Raw genomic sequence first — 8,964 nt, forward strand, 5'->3', positions numbered from 1 at the left:
TATTGTACATAATGAAAGAGAGACTGCTGCTGATGGCATTTTAAGTAATTTTTGATATAAAATAGCAGCTATGTAGATAATAGTGTAATAGTGATATGAAATGATCAATTTCAAATGCCTGTGTCTGTTATACTGAGTATAAACACTAAGAAAGTGAATATCAGTGCCAGAGCCTTTAAGAAACTTACAATTGTTATTAGATCTAGACCATGTTGTCCAACTTTTTTGCTTTCCCTGGGCCTCACTGAGTGAAGAGGAATTGTTTTGGGCTACACATAAAATATATGTAGCTAGCTCTGACAGTAATGTCTCCTGTTTATTTCCGTGGAAACTACAACAAAGAGCACAAAAGCAATGTTTGATATAGCAAATTCTCAACTACAGGAACACTGTTTTTCAACAAAATCACCACCATTAACTCTGCATTTTCACCAGCAGTGAATATGCCACTTATAAAAAATCTGAACTAGCAGAGGTGACCTACTGTCTCACAGCTACTGTGACAGAGTTGTTGCTTAAACGCACCACCTGCCTCCTCACTGTATTCACATCCACTGTTTTGTCTCTGGAAACATTCAGCAAGCATCATTGAATGCCCAGGTCTGGGGTCCCCAATACAAGACAGGGAGCTGATAGAGTCCAGAGGAGGGCCACAAAGATGATTAAAGGGCTAGAGCACCTCCCCTATGAAGTCAGATTGAGGGAGCTGGGCTTTTTCAGCCTGGAGAAAAAAAGGCTGCAGGGTGACCTCATCGCAGCCTTTCAGTGCCTAAAGGGAGCCTACAAAGAGGAGGGGAATCAATTCTTTGAAAGAGTTGACAACTGCAGGACAAGGGGAAATGGTTTTAAGTTGAGGGAGGGAAGATTTAGGTTGGATGTGAGGGGAAGTTCTTTACACTGAGAGTGGTGAAGTGCTGGAACAGGCTGCCCAGAGAGGCTGTGGATGCCCCATCCCTAGAGGTGTTCAGGGCCAGATTAGGGACCTAGGCAGCCTCGTCTAGTATTAGATATGGAGGATGATGGCCCTGAGTAGAGCAGGGGGGTTGGAGAGTCATGATTCTTGCGGTCTCTTCCAACTCAAGCCATTCTATGATTCTGTGATTCCATGATTCTACGAGTCTATCATTCTATGAATGTCAGAGGGAGAATTTTTTCCATGTGGAAGGATTCAAATACACACTTTGCTTCATACACACTTCTATATCAGATGCCATTATATCAAACTGCCCCTCTGCTGCCATTTGTCATGTGGCAACAAAATGTAATGGACTGGTGGGAAGGTTTAACCTCTACTGCCACACCACTTGCATCCACCCCAATATTGTAGAACAACATAGTAAAATAGAAAAATTCCTTCGTATTATACGGTCAATGTATAAGTAACAAAACTTTTAATTTTTCTACACTTTTATTAAAACATAAAAAAGAGGGCAACAAAAACATTAAACTGGTGGTTTATGATGCATAATAATTGTCTATCAAATGTTGAGCAGAAGAATGGCCCTAAAGCTATCAATGTCCTGAGTCGGGCATTATATCCCATTCTGAATGCATGAGTCCTTGCTGCAAATATTCATCAAATGAAATCTAAAAAATTGTTACAATACCATTTCCACATAAGGAAGCTTTTACCATTTCTCAAAGATTTAGAGTCCCAACAAAACATTTTCCCAGGAAGAAACATCAAAGACTTTTTATTCTTCAGAACTGATCCTCTACTGAAACGAATGGTAAGGCTGACATTCCAGTTTCTTTGAAGATGATGGGAATTTTACACTTGATTTCAGAAGCCAGATTTTACCTTGGTAGCATTTGAGTGAAAGGTGTTCTCATATTATAAGTCCCTAAACAGCTAGGTGATTTCTATTTACACCACAACTTATTTGGCTAGACACTTGGGACTAGATCTATAAGGACAGTGTTATACCATATCTTTTTCATCCTTCTTAAAAGAAATCATGACAAATCAGTGCTGAGCTATTGTTTGTATTTCTAGTATATATTCAATATATAATCCTAGATTAAAAATGCACTGTTTCTGTACACATCAGCAGACTTGAATTTCCTTCACACAGAAAATACTTGATAAGCAATGACAGAAAGTCAAAGGCACTCCCTCTCCTTCCTCAGACTTCAATAAAGCCTAAACCATCCATTAACATAGTTCATTGATTCTTACTCATTTCCACTTTTGGTTACTTTCAACTTGACTGTTGAGAATAATGGGACCTGGCATGCACACATGAGGGGAAATGTCTCACAGCATTTAATCTATACAAGATTAGTTTGGCTTGGTTAGACACCCACGGTAATATCTGGTATCATAAAAGGTTCAAACTGATGAAATAAACAGCATTGTTTGGTCAGTTTATTTTATTCCAAGGCAAGTGCCCTTATTCCTGGTAATTTTTTTCACAAAGTTTGGCTCATTCTGTCCTTTTAAAGCTGAGTGCATCAACTTAGGCTTGTCTGCCTAATTCCTTTACAAGCATGATCCCTATCCTCAGCCAGTTGAGAACTACATGTGTACTCAACCTGTGGTTGTGAGCTGTCTTTAGTAGAGAGGCAATAGCTGATCATCTGATCTCCTCAAGTCCCTTTCTCTTACTTAAAGCAGAGAGTCCACAGGTTTCCCAAAACAGATACCACTCAAACAATATTTCACTCTTTGTGCGATCTCCCTAAGTATGTAATCACATGGTACTGATCACTAAGCAGATTTTATGTTCAGTACCTTTGATTGCTTTATGAGGACTGAACCCAGAGGAAATTATAGAATCATAAAATCATGATGTTGTTTGAATTGGAAGAGACCCTTAAAGGTAATATAGTCCAATTCCCGTGCAATGAACAGGGACACCTAGATCAGGCTGCTCAGAGCACCATCCAGCCTCACCTTGACTGTCTCCAGGGACAGGGCATCCACCACATATCTGGCAAGCTGTACCAGTGCCTCACCACCCTTACTGTAATAATAATACTGTAATTTCCTTATGTCCAATCTAAACTTCCTCTCTTTTAGTTTGAAACCATTTCCCTTTGCCCTGTCACAATAGACCCCAATAAAGAGTCTGTCCCCTTCTTTCTTATAGCCCCATTTCAGATACCGAAAGGCTGTTATCAGGTCTCCCTGGAGCTTTCTCTTCTCCAGGCTGAACAGCTCCAGCTCTCTCAGCCTGTCCTCATAGGAGAAGTGTTCCAGCCCTTGGATCATTGGTGCCCTTCTCTGAACACACTCCAACATATCTGAGACTCCCTATCTCAACCAAGTACTCCAGATTAGGCCTCACCAGGGCAGAATAGAGGAGAAAGATCACCTCCCTCAAGCTTCTGGCCACATTTTTTGGATGCAGCCCAGGATATGCTTGGCTTTCTGAGCAGGAAAGGCACATTGCTGGCTCATGTCCAGCTTGCTACCCCCCAGTACCTTCATGTCCTTTCTGGTAGGGCTGAGTTCCATCCTTACATTACCCAGTTTGTGCTGATAGCAGGGTTCCCATGACCCAGGTGCAAGACCTTGAACTCAGATTTATTGAACCTCATGAAGTTCACCTGGGCCCACTGTCTAGCCTGTTTAGATCCCTCTGAATGGCATCCTGTCCCTCAGATGTGTCAACCATGCCCACAGCTTGCAAACTTGCTGAGGGTGCACTCGATCTGACTGTCAATGTCACTGATGAAGATATTAAAGAGTATCCATCCCATTACTGACCCCTGAGGGATACCACTTGTTACTGATTTCCATCTGAACATTGATCCATTGATAATTACTCTCTAGGTATGACCTTGCAAGCAGTTCCTTTCCATCAAACAATCTATCCAGCAAATGTATATCTAACCAATTTGAAGAAAAGGATGTTGAGAAGGACCATGTAGATACACACTTAATTTGTGACACTTTTCTTGCTCACAAAAGCACAAGACACCAATCAGTCCTAATTTTTATTTCCATTTTCTGTACATCCATAAATTATAACAAATTTTAGAAGAATTTTTTTGTCACTTTCCAGAAAATAAAGCTCTTCAACTAACTCTTAGGATACTTGAAACAAACATTTAGGGAAATTAGGCAGAAGAAACAAGTGAGAACAAATTTGCAGACAAATTATTGTCGTTAAACAAATCAATCATTGTCATCTCTCTACTGACTAATGTATATGTAACAAATTACACTGCTGAAATCTGTTTGCAGCTGCTAATTTGAAGTACACTTAGAAAGTGCTCAGACAATGTGCAGGAGTAGACAGGTGGAAAAAACATGTCAGCCTTTTCAAAACAAAGATTTTTAGTTGTATAAATATGGTGTGCATTCCTGAAATGCAACTCCATTGACTTCAAGCACTGAATCTTCTTCATTGATTCTCTGCGTCATACTATTTCAGTTAAAGTAACTAGTCATAACTATATGTTTAAGTGTGTTGGAGGCTTATCTAACTATATATTTCTATAGAGAGAGAGAAATAATTCACCTATTTATTTATTTATTTATTTATTTATTTTAGTTCTTTTGGTCCTCCAAAACAGTACATCCTGCAACACTTCCAGAGTTTTCCAGGCAAAATCCTTCACCAGAAAGCTGTCAGAAATGAGCTGAAAGACTTGTGCCAGTATGCAGAGTACAAGTCAGATTTATTTGAGCTGCTGAGTACCCACTGCCAAAAACTGTGTGTTGCCGTGCTGGAGAATATCCAGACTAACTGCACTGATTTAATTGTATTACTACGGATTCACCATAGAGCTGAGCGTTACCATAGAGCTGAGTCTGTGGACACAGCACAGAAATGTAACATCATTTTCTGGGGTAAAATTGTTCCATTCTCTCACATGCTGCCAGTCAGTTTCCTGTACAGTCTTGATTAGTGTGCAATATTTGCTTTTGCACATGCAGCTTTTCTAATTAAGATTGTGATTGTGGTTAAATTCAGTAAAACATACACTTCTTAAAATATATGGCTGTTTCTGTGGTTAAGGACAATATTTGATTTGGCTAATAACACTGATATCATGAACAGATATTATTATCACTATATTGCAGGCAATGAATTTTTAAATTGTGCCACGTTAATTCAATAATATTTGAAATTAAAAAAAGTTTTTGTTTTTTAATGCAGCTACAGTTACTTCTTCATGTAGTTACACATATATTTTTGCCTTAATTACTAGAGCATTATTTTACTAGAGATGTTGCATTTATTAAGATGGATAGGACTTGCTTTAAAATGCTGAGAAAATATGCAGATATGAATAAAAAATACATGCAGTTTTATGGGCGTTCTTGTTAAAATCTCTCTGCAGCACTAGAGATGGTGTTGACTATGCTGACCAAAAGCTGGAGGATCTCTAAAATATTTTCAACATAGTACTTTGTTCATTCCTTTTTTTCCATTTCCCTTTTCATGTCTCTTGACTATTAAATTTTCCAAAGAAAGTATTATAACCTCACCTATTTTTTTCTATTCTCTCAGTGTTTTCTCATATTTACAGACAAATTCTCTGATTTAGTTGATTACACAAAGATCCAGTTAAGAATGCATATTTTGACGTTTCACAAAAAATGCTACAAGGTTGTGAAAGTCATCAATAAAAATGAGAGAAAACACATTTCAAAATATGACATTTTTTAACCTTAGTTTTTCTATCATCACAATTCAAAACACAAGTTATATTGAGTACTCTGCATTGAAAGCTCTAATAAATAACATAATTAATGTGCACTAATGAGTTTCCTCATCAAGTCCGCCTTAATATGATGTTTCTTCAGCAACACAATATATTAAAAGAATCCCAGATAGATCTACCTACCATGTGTCATTATTACATAGGTAGCTGAGTTGACTTCAAGAGTCATTGGACAGGTTTTCAAATTTATTTAGGCATTTTGTAGCAAGCACAGTTTTAAAGAAGAATCTTCTTAGAGGTTCCAGAGTTGATTCAACTTCTATTGCACAGTGATTTCAATGAGTTAGAGGCTATTCCATTCAACGCCCCATAAAATTTTCAAAAATGCCCATCTGCATCTCTTAGAGTTTAAACTTAGATTTTGTCCAACATAGTTATTTTTGCAGTGTATGATATTATATAAAAACTTGGCTGAAGTTCTAGGTTGAAGATCTTAACCTGAAGAAAAAAATCTATTGGCACAGTGGAACTCTCTAAAAGATTCAAGCTGTCCTGAAAGAGAGAACAAGCTTTCTTAAGGTCTTTTATAAGATTAGATTTCCCTGGATGCGTTCAATAAATATTTAGTTGTTGTATTAAGAGACATGTTTTAGTAGGGAAAAACTGGTTGGTCTGGATGATCTTGGAGGTCTTTTCCAACCTTGGTGATTCTAGATTAAGTCATTAATTGCTCATTTCTGCTCTTTCTGCATATACATTTCTATGATATTTTTTCAATACACTAAAAGAAAAATTATCATGATGATTGGCTTCACAAATGATTCATTATTTTCATTAAGCACAAAATTAAATACGTGTCTGTCAGATTGCCTAGGTACAAATACAGAGCTGCTGATCCTTCACTGCGATGTCAGTTACTGAACTGGGCTGGAAAGTAAGATGCTTTCTCAGACTTCACTGTGCTTGCCAGCAGTCAGTCAGCTAAGGCTGGTTTGGTGACCCTGATTTGAGGTCTCCCATCCTATACCTAAATGGTTACTTGAACATGTGTTAGGTAGTTGACAGCCAGCTTGAATGAATTTACACTATGCTGCAGTCAACACCTCTAAATCAATAGGCCATATCCTGCAGCTGTAAGCATAGCTGATCATTCTGCTACACTTTCAGGTTTCATCATACTTGATGTTATAAGGTTCTGAGTTCTGTCAGTTGGAGTTTGTCAGCATTTTTCTCAGCAAATGATAGAGAAACAAAAAGTAAACCACAATTTATTGAAAAAGTGAGACTTATGAAAGAGGATTAGTTTTTGTACGGACTCAGAAAAGAGTTCAAAATTGATTAAAAAGCACAATTTCAACACTTCTCAAAACAAAGAAAAACTGAAGTTCTCTTCTTGTGAAGAGAAGACCAGGCTACAGAGGAAAAGAGTAAAACTAGTAACTTTAAAAAAGGTGAGAGTTGGTTCCAATGGAGCAGAGACAAATTAATTAGTACTAAACAGGACTCAGCAAGGAAGAGAAAATCTAGTTATCATCAATGGGAAAAGAGAAATTCATTCAAAAATGTTATCCAAGCCCGCCCTGACCTTATCTCCAATCCCAGGTGACATCCCTGAGAAATCATTTCTTCCCAGATCCAAGTTCTGTGAGCTGTATGATTTTCTTTCTCAATCAGCAAATGTTATGGAAACATGATTATTAAGCAAGTACCTTACTCTTTTCTGATGCAGACTGTTCGTCTTTTCTCAGCTTTCCAAAAGTCAAGTATTTGGCGATAGTCCCAACAGTATGATGATGCCAACCTGCACTTCCTGCTGCTACACAGAATTGGGCTGGCTCCAAAAACTTGCTCGTGTACATACATACTACGTTGCAGTCACCTCAGACTGGGAGAAGGAAATCAGTATTGTATTGTGTTTATGTTCTGAAGATCTATTTTAAAATCCTGTAGCCCGGTTTTGAAAAAGCCAGGTATTCCTGATATAGCAAAGCTTGAATGCATGTAAAGGTGTATAATGCTAAGACTTTAAAAACACCTTAACCTAAGCCTCCAGAGTGTACACATACACTAACAGGGCAGAGATGGCTACAGTTAGAACATGCTTTTATTAAGGATGGGGTTTGCTCAGCATACAATCATTCTGCATGAATAATGAGTGATTTGTGAAGTATCTATGTTTTTTTCCATTGTACACAATTCTGTATATTAAAAAATAATAATAATAAAAAATTGATAGAATTTAATAGATAAAATATTCAGAGAGGCAAAAGAAAAATTAAAATTTATTTGAAAGAGTTCCATTATTGCTCAAAAGGTGAAGCCAAGCAGCCTGCTCAGTGAATCACAGAAGTGTCCTGTGGAGAAAATATAGGAGAATTTTATTGTAGAACTGAATATTAAATGGTTAAGCTTCATGACTTTGATGTGATTTTGATTTTTGAGTTCTGTTAAACTCAAAAGCATGACAGATATTCTAGTTGAGCAGGCTTTGCAAGTTATTTCAAAAAATGTAAAAAGCAAATGAAGACTTTAATTTTTAGTCTCAGAAGAACAGCAAGGAGAAAGACAATAGTAGAAAGGCACCACTCTCAGCGATGATCTACAAGATCTCAAAGGCTGGAAGCAAACAATCTTCTTTGGAAAACTGTAAAACAAATGCTTTGTAGCTACTGTGATGACAGTAGACATAGTAAAAGGAAATGGTAAATCAGTTTGCTCCGAGTAAGAGAATCTTGATTGAATTATCAAAGTAAAAAACTTCTTTATGTCAGACTGAAGGAAAGTGCAATAATCAAGTTTTTGTTAACTTACTATTACACTTTTTGTTTCAGCGTGGCGTGGCATAGGGAGATTTTTTTGAAAGAAGCATCTAATGGAGAACTGAGCACTGACTCTGAACTCTATTCATGCCCTTTCTTCATTAACAAAAAGCTTTGCAAGAAAGCCTAGGAACTTTCTGATGGCATTGTTCAAACTGCTGAACCACTACAATACTTGTGAATCAAACATGAAATGTAATTCTCAGCCTTGTTAAAATAAGCAAAAGTAGTTTGCTTCAAAAATTGGACTTAAGTCAAAAAGATGCAGTATGTGGCATGTGAAGTGTTACATAGACTGCATTTTAGTGTTAGCAGTGATTCTATGAATAAAGCTGTCAAGATATTTCTGTTGCAACACTTGGCCAAGAAAGACCAAAAAAGTAGTCTAGTTTTAAAGCCATTTCCAGCTAGATCTATAATTGAGACAAGATTACCTTATGATAGCTATGAGATGATTAAGACTGTAGCATTAATTCAGTTCCAGATCTTCTGATTATTTTCCTCTAGAGCACTAAAGGAAATTCAT

Source organism: Meleagris gallopavo, chromosome 1 (genome assembly GCF_000146605.3).
Source record: "Meleagris gallopavo isolate NT-WF06-2002-E0010 breed Aviagen turkey brand Nicholas breeding stock chromosome 1, Turkey_5.1, whole genome shotgun sequence".
Taxonomy (NCBI): domain Eukaryota; kingdom Metazoa; phylum Chordata; class Aves; order Galliformes; family Phasianidae; genus Meleagris; species Meleagris gallopavo.